Below are 18344 nucleotides of genomic sequence, written 5' to 3' on the forward strand. Positions count from 1 at the left end.
GGATCACTGGCGATGAGCCCTGGGTATACGGGTACAACACAGAAACCAAATTGCAGTCAAAGGAAGCATCTAACATCCCCAAGACCAAAAAAGGCAAGGCAGCTTTGCCACAATGTCAAAGTTTTGATGACCATCTTCTTTGACTCCAGTGGCATGGTTCACCACGAGTACTCACTGCGCCTCACAGTGTTGGTTGTGCCGTGTAAACAACCGGACCTGTGGGCAGCGGGCAATTGGCAGCTCCATCGCAATAATGCACCCGCCCATTCTTCACATTTGATACAGTTTCCTGGCCAAACACAACACCCCTGTGCTTCGTCAGGCTCCCTACTCTCCTGGCGGCTCCATATGACTTCTGGCTTTTCCCCAAACTGAAAATGGCCCTGAAAGGAAACTGATTTCAGTCCAGAGAAGACCTCCTGCAGAATGCAACGGACAAGCTATGTGCCGTCTCAAAAGGTGTTCCAGCACTGCTTCCGACAGTGGCAGAACCATTGGGAGAAGTGTGCTGCTGCCCAACGGGACTTCTTTTGAATGAGATTAGTGTAAGATTGTTGTGTCTGAATGCAAATATATTTTTTATGAATAAAATGTGGATATTTCACCTCGTATACAATCCATGTTCAGTACAGCCAATTTTAACCCTTTGCAATCCAATTTTTGATTCGGCGTTTCCTAGGGGGCTTTCTTTTTCTGCCATTATACAATGGCGCCATCTGCTGGCTAGAGCCAGTACTGTGGTATGGGACATGCTGGAGAGGCCCCCTGACAACAGAGCAGCCAGTAATATACAGTAAGAATACCCTGTCGGACGTCTTCCGACATCGAAGCTGTATAGCCTTCAATAAGAATGTCTTCAGACGTCAGACAGTGGATTGGAAAGGGTTAATATAGAATAGAGGTTGTCTGAGACATACAGTAATTTTTTTTTTTTTTCTTAAACTGGTTTCCCCATGCCATAAAGTAATTCATCATATTTTCACCTCTCCTTGCACCTCCCATGCCAGCAGCTCTGGTCTCGCCTGTGATGCCATATTTACAGGCTGCAACGGCTTATGTACGGGATGTTACAAGCTATTGCAGCCAATCGGTCCTCAGCGCTTGAGCGCTGTTTGCTGTGATTTGGCTGTAGCACCCTGAATGCAGCCTGTAAACACAGACCCGGCGCTGAGGACGGAGCTGTGACGGCCGAGGTGCAGGTACCCAGGAGAGGTGAACATGCAACTGTATATTTCAAAAAGAGTTTACCAGCAGCGCTCAAACATACCCAGCAAGGGTGGGACCAAGGTAATGCAGCAGCCACAAATGGAACTAGAACCAATGTTCCAAAGTAATATCCATAAGTAGAAAAGAGGTCGTAGCAGCATAAGTTGGTGCAGGAAAGTGAAAAAACTTTATTCCTCCATATCCAGTTTGGACCGCTACCTTTCGACCAATATGGTTGAAGCTTGACAAAGACCGTGTTGGTCGAAACCTAGCTGTCCAAACTGGATAAGGATTGGGTAGGGTTTAATCCAACAACCCAAAACCTTATTTCCCCCAACATCTGCCATCGAGGAAGAATCAAGGAACGGATTTTAAAAGGAGACTCCTGCTGATAACCACGTGTGCCGGATAAAATGCTATGGATAGGATATAGGTAAATTTTAACCTTCTCTATGGTACACAAGGTAGGCGTTTCTGACCCAAACAGGGTACTTTGCTAGGTGATGTGTAATATAAAACTGTTGCCAAGCTCCTCACTATAATCTAAATGTTCTAGTCCAGAATATGTAGTTCGTGTACCTGAGATAAAATGCTCAAAATAGGTTGGGTGTAGCTAAGTGATCTTCCTTATCCGGAATCCTCATCATGGGCTATCACTCGTGGCCGAGCATGATTGTCTTCCAAGTATGGGGTCTTTGCGGTGGGTCTGCAGGTGACTATAGGGACCTAGTCTTGATCTGCATGTTTCGCAGTGGGGACAACGGTTTCCAAGTGTACGACGGTCCCGACAAGGGTTGGCTTGACATGCTTTTGTCGTGATACGTTTTCTCCCTTTCCCCCTCCATTCGTGCCTGTTCGAATTTCATAGCACTGTTGGTAAAGGCTGACCCCCAAATTGAGCACTCGAGGGCCAGGGCTTCCCAGTTCTCGATGTCTATGCCACAGTTTTTAAAGTTAGCTTAAAGTCCATCTTTAAATCTCTTTTGCTTTCCCGCAACATTCCGTTTTCCGTTCTCGAGTTGAGAGTATAGTAATTGCTTTGGGAGACGGTAATCGGGAATTTGCACAACGTAGCCAGTCCAGCGGAGTTGATGGCGAAGGATCATCGCTTCAGTACTTTGCTTCTTCCATTTGTAAATCATGGAATCGTTCCAGGAGTTGAGTGATGTTTGTAGACTGTTGTATTTCGGCGGTGATATTGGCTTTTGTGGAGAGGTGGATGCCAAGGTAGCTGAAATGGTCAACTCTTTCCAACGTTACACTATTGGGGCCTAATTCCCACAGGCGGATTTCCGCCGCGTATCCCAAGGCAGAAATCCGCGGTGTTGCCCCGCAGCTATTAGGTTCTATTGAACCCAATAGCGCAATGCTCACGGTGCGGCATTCCATCATGTAGCACAGCGGTAGATAGCGTGAAAGTGCTTCCCCGCCCACCGACACCCGTGTCATATGACGCGGCCGGAGGTGAATGAAGTCTCTGGTGGGGCGCCGTGACTGACTCCGCTGCGGAATTCCGCTTGTGGAGCCCGTCACGGCCGTGGGCACTAGGCCTTAGGCTGTATATCTGGCATTGCAGAAGGATTAGTTGGTACCTGCTGATAGAGCACTGTTTTGGTTTTCTCGATGTTCAGTGAGAGGTCGAGCTTCTCGTATGCTTCTGCAAAGATGTTTAAAGTGGCTTGTAGGTCTTCTCCTGCGATTTGCGCATTGCGAGACGCTTTGAATATAAATGCCATTGTTTTGAATTGGGTCATATATACATGAGCTTTTTTTTTTTCACTGCTGTGCGTGGAAAAATCGTGACGTGTCCTATCTTTTGGGCGTTCCCCTCGTTCACATCACCCATTGTATTCAATAGGGCAGCAAAACTCCTCACACGGTGTGCAATGCGAGGGTTCCCATTGAGGAGGATCACAACTGTACTGAAGTGTTGGAGGACATGTTTGACATAAATGCCCCGCATCCGCAGGTACCTCGCATGTTGGTGAGCGCGACACCGGGCAATGAAACTCTGCCCGACATTGTGCTCGTCCATGTGTAGGAAGCCTTATGAAGAGGAGGCATGTGCCTCTTCATATATTCCGCACATCATACGCTGGATGGGGGTCACATTTAAGACCAGCCATCTGAATAATACATTATTGTATGTTGTCATTCCAGTAATTCTATTCAAACAAGACTTTTTATTTTCTTTTTTACTTTTTCAGATCTGTTAGTAATTAGTGTGTATTTATGTATATATGTGTATATGTATAGATGTGTGTGTGTGTGTGTGTGTGTATGTATATGTGTGTGTGTGTGTATATATGTGTGTGTGTGTGTGTATATATGTGTGTGTGTGTGTGTGTGTGTGTGTGTGTGTATATATATATATATATATATATATATATATATATATGTGTGTGTGTATTTATGTATTCAAACAAACGGCGAGCGGGTGCTATACACAATATTTCCAGAAGTCACATGCCTGCTACCCATCCACTAATTAACGGAAGGTAAACATGCGTTACAGTTGGCAAGATGGTTTCCCATGACCTTAGAATCGTTGTATGTATTTCTTGGAGGAGAATGTTTTCTGCTATTTCGCTGCTCTTTGCTAATAGGGTCTGTCAGCGTTTTCAGTCGGCCTCATTTGTAACGGTATAAATGGAAACCTTTTGTGTGCTCGCTCCTCGTGCTTTTGTATACATGTCCACTTACCATCCTAACAATGTAAGCCTCCATAATAAAGCCATTGAGGGGGACTCTGAGAGCGACGTTGCTCCCCCCTAACTCCCCGGTTATATTTCTTGCAGTAGTTATGGTTTTCTACCATCAGTCCTGCTTGACTGAAGCCCCCCGTGGTGTCGTCTGAAGGCATCAGAGAGGCCAACAAAAAGTAACTGCATCTTGTTGGCTTTTTCTTATTATTCGAGACCCTAATGAGGACCATCTGGTGGGGGGGAAGCCATTTTCTTCTGCTTTCCTCCCCTTTTTTTGTAGAGATGTTCACCTGCAGTGAAGCCGCACAAGGGGGGGGGGGGGGCGCGGAGGCTCCACGGTTTGTGTTGGAAGTCGTAATTCAACTCTTCATTGATACTTTGCAGTTTGTTCTAAAGGTGTTGGACCGTTGAGTTAGAGTCCGACAAGGCAAGAGCCAAGCGTGTTCCTAGGAGCTAACAGCTGCCATGTTTTCAGCACCTTGTGAGCGGCTGGAGTAATGTCATGGGTTATTAAATAGAGAATTAAGAATTACTCCTCCTTTCTACCTTCTTTTTTTTCTTTATTGCTGACCTTTTGACTTTCACTCTAAAGCCATGTGTTTTCTCTGCTTCTCAGGGCTTTGTGAGAGCGTTCTCCGAATGCTCAGTGATAATTCCTTTATCTTTTTTCCTAAGCCCACTCTAGTCCTCCTATAACTCACCCAGCTTATTATTTTATGTAATCATGCACTTGTGCTTAGAACCTAGGATAATTTAGTATGTCGTTAATGTTCGCGTCCTTATTTTATTTGGTTGTCTAATTATGCTTTTTAAAGGTCTTCTCTTACCGTTGGAAATGGTTATTATATGTTATTCCTGGCAGCTGTATTACGTTGGCAGCGCACCCTCTAGTGGCAACGTTGGATACTAACAACAGGAACGCAACTGTTGAACTCTGTTACAATTCATTGCAAGATGCTTTTTTCCCCTGTTTAGGATACACCGGTGTTAACATCCTAAGATGAGGATTCCGTGATGTACATTTTGATATTTTCTATATGTTATTACAGTTGAGGACACTTGGCGCTTTTTTTTCTTCTTCCCTGTAACAGGATTGCAGGTTCGTAGATTGATGATATTAAAATACACATAGTACCAAAAGTAATTAAACATCTGAGCAAGAATCAAAAGTAGTATCGATTTCATTACGTTAATACTTAGTGGGGCTCCTTTGGCCCTAATGACATTAGATACTTTCTGTGGCCTATTTTTACTAACGTCCGATACACTTCAGCTGGTATTTCCCTCCATTCGTCCTGCAAACGTCTGCGTGCTCTGAGAGGAGCTGCATCAGCTTGTCTCCAATGGAACATCAACATTGGGCGGTGGAAGAACGTTCTATGGAGTGACGAATCTCACTACTCAGTCTTCAGAGCAGATGGATGTACCTGGGTGTTGAGGATGTCTGGGGAACTCCTTTTGCCTGAGTGTGTTATCCCAAGACCATAAGAGAACCTCCACTATACTTAATTGTTGGCACGTTTTACGTGGCATGGTCTCTGTCCGTTGATTGTAATGGCAAGAACCATGAGTACAGAGGTGTACGCTAACATTCTAGACAATAACGTGCTGCTGATAATGTGACAATACTCTGGAAGGCGGGCAGCCATACTTCGAACAAGACAACGCGTCTTGTCACAAATCCAACGCTGGATTATGTTTAAGGATATGGATGTTCCACAATTTGATCGGCCTGAAACCTACTAAATGTCTTTCGGGCCAACTGGAACGTTGGATCAGGAATTATGAACCGCGCCCGTTTTCTTTGAGAGAACTTGCCAGACATTTGCAGGTTGAATGGAGGGAAATGCCAGCTAAAGTGTACCAGACGTTAGTAGAAAGTATGATTCTGACTGTATATAATGTCATTGGGACCAAAAGAGGCCACACTAAATATTAACAGATGCAAATAAATACTGATTTTGATGCTTACTTATGTGTCCAATTACTTTTTGTAGTATTCAAATATTTGTAACTGAAACCGTATAAGCCATTTATCCTATATATGTTGGCTATAGGTTATAAGTCTTTGCACACTCTCTAATGACTGGAAACAGCCGAGGGGGCCTGTCAACATTTTTGCTTCAACTCCTATAGAAGTGAGTGGAAGTTGTGGATACAGTGCAGCTCGTTATAGTACCAGTTTCTGTAAATCCCATTCACATCTATAGTGGTGACGGTCTAGTGCAGCCCACTTGGCTGTTTCTGTAATTTCCATCCATCCCAGGCCACCGCATTCCGCCATGCCTGGGGCCAAAACCAGAGCAGTCTAGCTCCTACAGGCGGGTCCCACATCTATCAGGCTTTTGGGCCTCTTTCACACGGGTTACAAAATCATCGCTACAAACCGCATGTGTGTGAAGCTCATGGTTTCCAATGGGTTCTTTCACATGAGAGATGCTTTGTAGCCTGAAAGAACCCATTGAAAACCATGGGCTTCACATACGAGGGGCTGCTGATAAGTCTTTGGCTTTACCCAGAAAGAAACAAGATAGGAAAATGAAACTTTACATTTCTTCCACATACTCTCCACTGATGCCAAAACACTTCTTACATCGGTATTCCAAGTTCTGTAAGCCTGGCAAAAAGAAGGATTTCGGTTGTGCCTCAAACAGTCATCCATAGCAGCCATGGCATCAGAAATGGTGTGAAATTTGGTACCCTTGAGCTGTTTCTTCACGTTTGGAAACAGATGATAGTCGGAGGGAGCTAGATCTGGTGAATAAGGTGGGTGGTCAACCAGTTGGAAGCCTAGCTCCACCAGTTTTGCCGTGGTCACTTGTGCAGTGTGAGCGGAGGCGTTACCTTGCAGGAACAAGATTCCTTTGGACAGCTTGCCATGCCTTTTGGCCTTCAGAGCTGCCTTCAATTGGTCCAAAAGTTCAATGTAATACCTTGCAATGATGGTGGAACCATTTTGAAGGTAGTCCACTAGCAGCGTGCTCTCCTTATCCCAGAACACAGACGCCATCACCTTAGTGGCTGAACGTCTTTGGGCGAGGAGAACCACTGTGCCTCCACTCTTTTGACTGCTCCTTGGTTTCAGGGTCATACTAATAAATCCAGGTCTCATCCATGGTGAACAGTCGATCCAGGAAGTTCTTATCAGTTTAGAAACGCTGACAAATGAACCGTGAAGTTTTCACTCGCCTGCTCTTCTGATCTGTTGTCCAACATTTGAGGACCCACTTTGCAGATAGCTTCATGTTCAAATGTACATGGATAATGACACAAACACGTTCACCAGAAATCCCCATGATGTCTGCTATTCCTTTTAGCTTAAATTGTCCGATTCTCCAGTGTGAGGTTGTGCGAAGCATCGACGATTTCCAGAACAGCAACCTCTGTCGGTCGTCCAGGACGTTCCTCATCGTTGGTGCTGAAGTGGCCCGTTTAAAATTGGCAACCCAGTTCTTAACTGTAGAATATGAAGGGCATTGATCCCCAAATGTCTGCGACATATCACCATGAATATCTTTCACGGACTTTCCTTGCAGAAACAAGAATGTTATCACTCCTCTGCTCTCATTTGCTGTGAATATCGCCTTAGACTCCACCATTTTGTTTTCCTGCGTGCCGAGATCACTGTTGCCATAAGCTACAAACACAACATTTTGAAAACCTATATTAGACACACAAGGCTTTGTGATGTAACATTCGTTACCATAGAAACAAAAAAAGGACAGAAAGCCAAGGACTTATCAGCAGCCCCTCGTACATGTGTTTTGTAGCCCATGTTAAAGAGACCCATAGCATAGTCACCAGGATGGTAACTGTAATCTATACATATAGCTACCCATGGTCAGGAGCCCCTTGCTGCTGCTGCCGCCAGGCAGCTCCCTGTTCTTCACTTTTATTGTCCTCTTCTCTCTACTTGCGCAACTCCGCCCCTACCTTCACTGTTAAAAATTCTTTAATTGAGGTCACCATCGCCACGTCCTAAGGCAAAAAGTTTCACAGTCTCACTGCTCTTACAGTAAAGAACCCCCTTTTTATATGTGTGTATAAACCTTCTTTCCTCTAGCTGTAGAAGGCGCCCCCTAGTTACAGTCCTGGGTATAAACTGATCTCTGTAGTGACCATTGGTACGAGGTCTAGGTGTCTTGGCCATCGGGACCAGAGGGATCCCCTTCAGTACTGAAAGGTGATGTGTCCTGTGTAGTCAGTCATGTCGGACACCCAAAAGTTGTTCCTGCAGATGTGTCTCTAGGTGATATTTGCTTCTCCTTCTAGAACCGAATATGTGAATGTAATTTCAGTGTGTATTCACACAGGCAATTTTCCCGTGTGAGTTCTGTCCAATTCTGAGATGGACAAAACTCGCTCTGCAAAAGAACCCATCCATTTGAATTGTTTTTAAACGTTTTAATATATATAATTTTTCTTTTATTATTATGTTATATGTATTTTTTTTATGCAGTTTGAAAAAAAAAAACCTTTTATTAAACCTTTTTCGTACATTCCCACAGGGAACTCCAACTTAAGATCAAGTGATGGTTTGTACTATAAACTGCAGTACTTCAGTTTTGCAGTTTATAGTGATTTTTTAATGTTGTCTATGAAGCCTTGCCACAGGAATGGCTTGATAGTTATCCATGCATGGCAGCCCTGGGAACCTTCACTGGGCTTCAGGCTGTCATGCTATCTTATCAGCATCCCACAATTGCATTACAGGGGCTACCAGAGGGGTTCCCCCTCCACCTAAGAGTTTAGGTACACAGTCAACTTTGACCCTGACATCTAAAGAGTGGACTGTCACGATCGGAGCTGTGATCACAGCAGTTGCCAGCGGCTGTCAGTTGTTGAACCCCTTTTAATGGTCATTTTTTACGATGAGACTCTTTGCTTCCAACACTGTCATAAAGTGGCATTTGTCACACATACTCGTATACGCCGGCGGATGTTCGCTGCCAGGAGACGGTGAATTGCCAAGACCTGGTAAAAAGTATACGAATACTAATGCCTTCTTCTTCCAATGGCTCCCTATGGGTGACGGATGCTACTGTAGATCCTCTGCCATGGCCTCCATTACACATATAGACCTCACATCTCTCTCATTAATCCTCATAGTTGATGTGTATGGGGATATACTGTATACCCTCGTTGTTGTGTATGAGCCAACTTTGTGTACATTGGCCATCGCACTGCCGCTGCCGCACCGGTATCTCTTCCTGTCGGCTGGTAAATGAGTGAGACTGAAGTGATCAATTGCTTTTAGTGTGTTATATGTTTCCCGTGACAAGCAAACCCTCTATTGATTAGCCATTACTGTGTTTGATAATCTTGTGTCATTGAACCTACTGTAAAAGGACAAAAAGAATAAAATAAAGCTTAGCAATTTTTTTTTTTTTTTTTTTTACCCCAGCAGCACTCCGAAAATTGAGAACACATTCAAAATTATAGGCAGCTCGGCCAAAGTCATTACGTGAAATCAGTATTTGTTTGTTAGCATACCGGATCTCCGCCGCGCTGCAGACAGACCCCATCCTTTGCGAGTAATGTCTCAAGGATGCTGTAACCGTAATAGCTTTCTGTTGTTTCTGTGGGGCGTTCAAGCGGCTCCATTTAAAGGGGCGGTAAACCAGAAATAGTTGTCTGTGTATAGGCAAGATGTGGTATGAATTTTCGTACTTCAGTTATGATCTGTAGATCACTCCCTAAATGTACACTACCGCCTGATCAGCCAGGGTATCGGGTCCTCCTTGTTGGTGCGGTCATGGTTCATCGAGAGGAACCATTTACATGTGTCAAAAAAATTCACTTTTAACGTTAAAACCTGAGGTGTATAAATCTCTTTAATGTGCTGATTGGGTTTTAATAATTTAAACAGCTTCAAAAATCCTGTACAAATCTGAGTTCCTTGAGGCGCCACTAGAGGGTGCTCATTGCATACTGGTTTAGTATAGAGTTCAGTGTACACATTGTATGCGGTAAGCTCCTCGGCGCCCCCTAGTAGTGGCTACAGGTAGTTAGAATGTTATGGATTGACTTTGTCTATATAGCAGAAAATTTAACCCATGGGTCAATATGAGTACAATACTAAATTTGAGTTTTGTTCTTCACCGTACTACTTTTAACCGGAATATCACAGCAGAATCAGACCTGGCTCCCCCAGAGACCCTGTACGCACCTCTCCGGATTTACCGCGAGTGTCTCGCCCGGCTCGCATGTGCGGTGCAGCGCGTGACGTGCCGACGCTGGTCGGTGACTCAGATTCTCGCAGTACTTCCGCTGTGCTCACAGTGGAAGTATGGTGGGACGGACGGCTCCCATTGACTGCAATGGAAGCTGTCTGTGTGATTTTACGCATGGAATAGAACATGCTGCGATTCTTCCCTGCGAGCGGAAAATCACAGTTAATTTCCCCTTGTGGGCAAGAGAGAATCGCTTTACATGGCATGTCTACGAACGGACATGGCTGCGGAATTCGCAGGGGGGCCTAACCGCGAACTCCGCAGCGATAATCCATCCATCGGCATTATCCCTAAGGACGCAATCAACTTTTCATCCAGCTTTCTAAGAGCTATACCCTTTTTTTTAAATCTGTCTATCAAAGTAGATGTATGAGGGCTTGTTTTTTGTGGAACGAGTTGTATTTTTCAATAGTATATTTAATGTACTGAAACTTCTAAAAAATTCTAAGTGGAGAGAAGTGGGAACAATAAATGCAAGTTCATTTATGGGAGCAGGAGTCTACGGAAACTCATGTGCAGGAAAAGAAGGTTCCCCACGCCTTACAGCGGGACATTTTAAAATGTGCTTTTGGGCAGCAGGTTTTAAATGTCCCACTGTAAACTCCTGTTAGTCCCCACAGGGATGAGGGGGACTCCAGTAGGGCTACCTTCATCTCCGCGGGGACAAACGGGAATTTACAGCAGGACAGGTAAAATGTGCTTCTGGGCAGCATGTTCTAAATGTCCTGCTGTAAGGAGCTGGGTCTTCTCACCCCCTCCCAGCCCCACTGCTGGGTAATTCCCCAGCATCGGGGGGCAGTAGGGGACTCCCTCCACCTCTTTCCCCAAGAGATCTAATAGCAGGGGTGGGAGAGAGAGGAGCAGGTTTACAGGGCTTTCCACGAGAGCATGGGAGGGGGCGGACTTAGGTGAATCTGCCCTCTAGCGACACCCTCTAGCCCCGCTCCTTCTGTATTTGCTATGGGTAATCTCTTTGAGAAGCCCTTTATCCCCGCCCACTCTGACTGCGCTATGGGGATATCCCTTGGTCGTCCCCAGAGCAAGAAGTGAGAGATTGGGCTATAGATTAATTCCCCATAGCAGGGAGAGAGAGCGGAACTATAGGGGATTAACCCATAGCCCCGCTCTGTCTTTCCCTGCTATGGGTTAATCCCCCATAGCTCTGCTCTCTCTCCTTACTATGGGTAAATCCCGAAGCCCTGCGGGGTTGCTTCTCTTTCTCCTCCTGGAGCAACTGCACTTTTTAAAGCGCAGCTGCTCCAATTAATGGACGACTTTCATGCACGTAAAGCTCAGGTCGTTGAAACATTGAAGCATTGCCTGTTCATGCGACTTTTAGACACGTAAGCGGCAATCTTTTTGCAAAGCTAGATTGGGTAGAATGGATAATTGTGATCATGTAAAAGTTAAAAAAAAACACTTGAAGTTTAAAGCCCCATTTACACTGGACAAATGTCTGGCAAATGATGCCCGACACTTCCCCCTGCATGTATTCGCTCCCATACTGTTGCACAGGAGTGAGTATCGTTGTCTCGCAGCAGGGCGGCTGGAGGAGATTTTACTCCTCGCTCTCCCCTGCCCCTCTCCATTCACTTAACACAGTGGCTGTTCAGTAACGAACAGCTACTGTTTATACTGAACGATCATTCGCACATAATATTAGGGCCACAACGGGTATGTTTTTGAACACAGGACAAAGGTATCCATTTTGGGGTGCAAGTCTTTATTCCTATGTATGCTGTACAAAAAAAAACTTTTTAAAATGACACAACTGCCAAAAAATGAAAAACGTAATTTTTTCCTGTGCTTTGCTTAAATTCATTCAAAAACGGTGGGTACACCCCTAGTTTAATTTGTTAAGGGGTCTAGTGTTCAAAATGGAGTCATTTGTGGGGGTTCTCTATTGTTTTGGCCGCTCAAGGGCTCTACAAGTGGCAATGGGGCCTGAGACACCTTTAAACAAAATTTTGGTTCCTTTTGGTCTGAACCCTGTTGTGTATACAGACATATGATTAGGGCCACGATGGGTATGTTTCTGAACACAGGACTAATGGATATTCATTTTGGGGTGGAAATCCTCATTTTCATGTGCACTATGGAAAAAATGTCTTTTAAAATGACATATTTGCAAAGATATGACATTTTATTTTTTTCCTCATAAATTGCAATAACTCCTGAGAAAAAAAATTGTGGGGTCAAAATACACCAGACCCCCCCCCCTCAGGGAATACATTTAAGATGTGTGTTTTTTACATGAGGTTATTAGTGGCGGGTTTTATCATTCTGACACTTATGAGCCTTTGCTATCTTAGCTTGGTGTAGGAAAACAAAATGTTGATAATTAATGTTAAATTTTGTACGTCGCCTAAATGGTAAAACAAAACTAAAGTTTTCCTAATGTGCTTCCAGAATATAGTAAACGGATGGAAATCTATATCTGATCAAAAATATGTACCGTATGTTTGCACGTATTTGAGATATTGCAATTGAAAATATTTTTTCAAAATTTTTCTGATTTATATACACAAATTCTATGAGTCTATTTTTATCAGCTAAATGAAGTACAACATGTGGTGAAAAATCAATGTCAGAATCACTTGGATATGCAAAACCTTTACAGAGTTATTTTTTTGTTAAAGTGACACGTCAGATGTGGCTTCTGTTGGTACAGTTTTGGGATACATATAACTTTTGATGACTTTTCTATTAATGTGCACTTTTTTTTTGCCTTCCAAAAAAAGAAAAATTTTAATCCGGCATTGTGTGTGTTTCCCCACCCACCCCAACGATGTTCCGTGTACGGGCTAATATTTTAATTGGACTTTTATAGGCTCAATCGTATTATTTAATATATTTTAGGGTTTTTTTGTTTTTTTTTCCGTTTTTTTATTCTTTTATAAATACTGGAAAAGAGGGATCTTTTGAACTTAGTATTGTTAAGTTGAAAAAAATAAAAAGACAAAACAACTCCCCCCCCCCCCCCCCCCCCCCCCCCCCAAAAAAAAATACATGGCAGCGCTGGGAAGGCCCTTGGCTGTCATGACAACTAAACAGCAGCTCATGATCTCATCACTGTCAGAATGGCCAGCAGTGTTAAAGGGTTAATAGGCACGATCAGCATCAGAGCTGTTGCGACCAGGTGTCAGCTGTTGACAGCCAGTACCTGCCGAGTACATTGCTCCATAGAGATCTCACTGGAGTAAGAGAAGCTAAGGTTATGTTCACACCATGTAAGCATACCCTTAAGAGGAACTACACCAACCTCACGCTGAGAGGGGGAGATCGAGACCCTTCTAGCCCTTCATGCAACTTGTAGGTGCTGCGGTCTATGCCAGAGGGAACTGACTGTAGTGATGCACCTTGGAGGACAGTGTCAAAATGAAAAGTGGATTGAGAGTTCCCACTTACTTCCTGTATCCTGTAGAGATGACTTCTCAGCATTGTCTTTCATTGTGATCCTGCGTGTGACAGATCCACCATAGGATATAGTCCACGAACCCCTCTAGCGTATTGCTTCCTATGGCCCATGAGGCAGTTGGAAAACCTCACGGTCATGTACAGACAATAGAATAAAAACAATCTACAATGAGAAAATCGGCTTACAAAAAGTACAATGTTTCACAAAAAAAACCCTCTAGGCGGTACGCTCTCCTTGTAATTCATAGAGCTTATCAAAAAGTTCAAACTGAAATTGAATAGAATAATTTTAAAGGGGTTCTGTCACTAAAAAAGAAAAATGCTCTACTTATCTATTCCTCCCCCATCAGTCTACTTACCAGATCTTCACCTCCCTTATCTTCTCCTGTCTCCTGCAGTCCAGGGGCTCACTTCAGCTCCAGCTGCCTGATTCTTCTCCTTCCTGTGAGGTTACGTATATTAGGTTGGCAGTCTTCCAATGTACGTTATGTCACAGGTCAGCAGGAGGACTGCCTATCTTTTTCAGAGATTGCTGATGCGAGCTGTCTCTGAAATAGATTACAATTCCTTCCTAGGCAGTGAAGCTACAGCACAGGGAGGTGACCTTCACTGACCCAGCAGGAAGGAGTTTGTGATGAGCAGCCTTCATAACAAGCTGGTCCCAGCCTGCAGTGAGCTGACCTGGGGCAGTGGAGAAGCTCAACCAGGAGAAGATGTGATAAGGAGACTGACAGGGAAGGGATAGGTAAGTTTAGATCATTTTTCTTTTTAATGACAAAACCCCCTTAAGGAACAACCAACAATGGGTTCCATTCCTTAATGTCACTGAAATCTATGGGAGGTGACTTAAATAACTGATTTGAAATTAAAGGGGTTATTCCACCAAAAACACCGAATCGCTTATCTGCATGATAGGTGATAAGTGTTAGATGGCTAGGGGTCTGGAGAAAACTAGAATGGCTTCACCTGGGAGAAGGGAGAGGTGATGTGTATGCATAAGCACCGCTACATTCACTTGTCTGTTTTTTAATTGTGGGCTACCAAAAAGTGGGTGTGGCCAGGGGGCGTGACCAGTCACAGAGCTTATCACTGTATGATTTTACTTTCGTTATTCCAGTTCTCCTCCCTTTCCCCCATAGTAACAGTGCCCCACCCCCTTAGTGGACCTAGTAGTGACAGCACCTCTTTTGTTGCCCTCCATCGGTAAGAACGCTCCCCTGGTCGCTCTTATGCTGTATAATTAAAGAAAACAACTTTAGACTCCCCTCCTGTGCTGTCTAAGCTGCTCCCCTCCAGTGGTCCTTCCGGACTTCGGGGTTGAAAGGTCACACGTGACCGCTTGGTTCCAATTGGCCAACCGGGAAACTGTAAGTCTGGCAGGAGCGGACCAAGCAAAAAAGCGAAGGAGGTGAGTGTATATACTCTTTTAAAAAAAAAAAAAAAAAAGAAAAACTTTACAGCCGCACCCGGTCACCTCGTAAACTGGAGGCTTATGGGGAATGCATGTAGAAGCCACGACTGCAGCGTTAGTGGCAGGTGGCCCCAGGATGTGACCAGCCCACTGATGTTGTGGCCCCTAGGGTATATTTTTGGCTGTACCTGTAGACCGTGAATGGAGTGATGGTCACGCATGTACATTGATGCTTTATCCGAGGGCTTGGGGGGGGGGGGGGGGTTGCTTCACTTACATGATCTGTAGGAGTCCCAGAACTTGGACCCCCCATAGTCAGGCTAAAACGTCTTGGTGAGATAAGCTCTTCTTACACATAAAATAACCCAGTGACTGTAGTATATATGCAATTGTATTTCCATGCGAGTGTTCTGCGTTAAAAATCGCACAGTTCTCGCGCGAGAATATCGGCCGTGCGAATACGGCCCAACTGAGCCTAATGCAGATGAGAACAAGTCTTATTTAGAATCACAACAAATCTATAAAGTTTGTGGTCCTAAATGAACTAGTAAGATGCAGGAGAGGCGCGAGCAGAGGGGGCATACGTCATTAGTGCAGCCTGATTGATCTCTTATTGAGTCTTAGATCGTAGGCTCTACATGCAGTGATCCGCGGTAAAACATGGGCAATGAAAGCCATCCATTTTCAAATTTTCCATAACACTCGCGGATACGAATGGCTGACTAAGCGAGCGCAAGAACCACTGCGGTGTGCTCTATTTTACCTTGGAATCTGTGTTGACTGTCTCCATTGATGTCAATGGAGGTGTCCAACCCAATTAACATTGCGTATGGGCTGCGAGTCCCCAAGTCATTGCTAAGTGATGACTTAGGAAATGTGTTTTGTTTTTTTTTTGGGGGGGGTGAAAATTAACACTTCTAGTGTTTATTTTTGCAGCAATTTTTTTGGCGTCAAAGCCACAAATAAATTAACCCTTTCCAATCCACTGTGACGTCTGAAGACATTATGATTTAAGGCTGTACAGCTCCGGTGTTGGAAGACGTCCGTCGGGGTTCTCTTACTGTATACTGCCAGCCTCTCTACTTTTGGAGCCTATCCAACGTGTCACCTCATGCAGTACTGGCTTTAGCCAGCATATAGCGCCATTGTATAATGGCAGAAAAAGAGTAAGCCCCCTAGGAAAACCAGGATACAAATTGGATTGGAAAGGGTTAAAAAGGAATGCTGAATATAGGACTTATTGATGTTTCCTTCAAAAAATGGTATGGAAAACATCAGCAGCATTTTTCTTCCTGCGTGCGAAACCCCCACAAGACTGGTTTGACAGTTGTTTTTCGCAAAAAATGCCATGTATTTGGGTGTTTTTATGCTGTGGCATAAACCGCTGCATCCTGATGTTTGCTGAAGGTTAATATTCCAATATGGAACGCCCTCCAAGCATTGGGACATATCCAATTGAAAATTCGCCAGTTTTCCGGCATTCATTGTGCCAGATAACGGTCTTGCATACTTTGCACCACAGTTGTGCTTTTTAGACCCTTTCAGACACCCTTTTCAATATGGATTTTTGCAGAGTCTTGGTTTAAATGTGCCATCGTGAACAAAAGCCTCACCTATTTTCGGCATAAAGTTAGACTTGACGGTCAGGAAATGCACCAGTTTATCATCCAGCCGAGTCCCTGTGATAAATCTGGCTCATTTTAACCCTTTGCAATACAATTTTGGATTCAGGGTTTTCTAGGGGGCTTTCTCTTTCTGCCATTATACAATGGCACCATCTGCTGGCTAGAGCCGGTAGTGCAGTATGTGACATGCTGGAGAGGCCCCCAACAACAATGTGGTTAGTAATATACAGTAAGAATACCCTGCCGGACGTCTTCGGACATCGGAGCTGTACAGGCTTCAATCAGAATGTTGAAAGACATCAGTGGATTGGAAAGGGTTAAGACTGTAGTGTAAGGTTTTCAAAACCTCACCCATGCGCTGCCAAAAAACCTGCACTAAATCGGTGTGGGATTAATAGACATGTGGGGCGCAACTTGAATTCCCAGCAGTTATAGCCGTGGATTTGTAGTCAAGTTTCACCTCTTCAAATTGCGGCTATCACGCAGTGGATTGGCTGCTGACTCTCTGCTATGGAAAATCCGCAGCCAATCTTCCCCATGCGGTTGTCGCTGTAGGATATGTTCACACCACCGAATTCACAGTGGAATTTTCTGCGTGAATTCCCTTCTTTAAAAAAAACGCTGTAAAAGCTGTTTCTGGATGAAGGGAAACTGACCCCCTATAGGGAGGCTCTAGTACCCTGTTGTATCGCCTCTAGCTTGGATACAAGATGTGATACAGGTGGGCATGGAGGCTCTAGTACCCTGTTGTACCCCCTCTAGCTTTGATACAAGATGTAATACAGGTGGGCAAGGAGGCTCTAGTACCCTGTTGTACCCCCTCTAGCTTGGATACAAGATGTGATACAGGTGGGCATGGAGGCTCTAGTACCCTGTTGTACCCCCTCTAGCTTGGATACAAGATGTGATACAGGTGGGCATGGAGGCTCTAGTACCCTGTTGTACCACCTCTAGCTTGGATGTAAGATATGATGCGGGTGGGCATGGAAGCTCTAGTACCCTGTTGTACCGCATCTAGCTTGGATGTACGATATGATGCGGGTGGGCATGGAAGCTTTAGTACCCTGTTGTACTGCCTGTAGCTTGGATTAAGATATGATGCGGGTGGGCATGGAAGCTCTAATACCCTGTTGTACCGCCTCTAGCTTGGATACAAGATGTGATACGGGTGGGCAAGGGGGCTCTAGTACCCTGTTGTACCGTCTCTAGCTTGGATACAAGATGTGATACGGGCAGGCATGGAAGCTCTATTACCCTGTTGTAACACCTCTAGCTTGGATGTAAGATATGATATGGGCGGGCATGGAAGCTCTAGTACCCTGTTGTACCGCCTCTAGCTTGGATACAAGATGTGATACGGGGGGGGGGGGGGCAATTGAGGCTCTAGAAGCCTGTTGTATCCAAGCTAGAGGCAGTACAAGATGTGATATGGGTGGATAAGGACCCTGTTGTACCACCTCTAGCTTGGATACAAGATGTGATACGGGGGGGGGGGGGCATGGAGGCTCTAGTACTCTGTTGTACTGGCCATAGTTTGGATATAAGATGTGATACAGGCAGGCATGGACGGTCTAGTGCCCTGTTGGGCCACCTCTAGCTTGGATACAAGATGTGATACGGCTGTCATGGATGCTCTAGTACCTTGTAGTACCACCTCTAGCTTGGTATGGTATCCTGCGGCATATCTCCCCACATTTGCTGTAACAGCCTCTAGGCTGTCATTGTTGGCGCCCCAGATGGTCCCATA

The 18344-nt window shown here is 44.7% G+C and overlaps 1 protein-coding gene across 6 annotated transcripts in view; it reads left to right on the forward strand.

The window, feature by feature from the left end:
* The window catches only part of BTRC (beta-transducin repeat containing E3 ubiquitin protein ligase), a 213046-nt gene that overhangs the window by 92891 nt on the left and 101811 nt on the right, over window positions 1–18344 (forward strand). The gene's annotated exons all lie outside the window — the stretch shown is intronic.

Source organism: Eleutherodactylus coqui, chromosome 4, assembly GCF_035609145.1.
Source record: "Eleutherodactylus coqui strain aEleCoq1 chromosome 4, aEleCoq1.hap1, whole genome shotgun sequence".
In the NCBI taxonomy this organism is placed as follows: domain Eukaryota; kingdom Metazoa; phylum Chordata; class Amphibia; order Anura; family Eleutherodactylidae; genus Eleutherodactylus; species Eleutherodactylus coqui.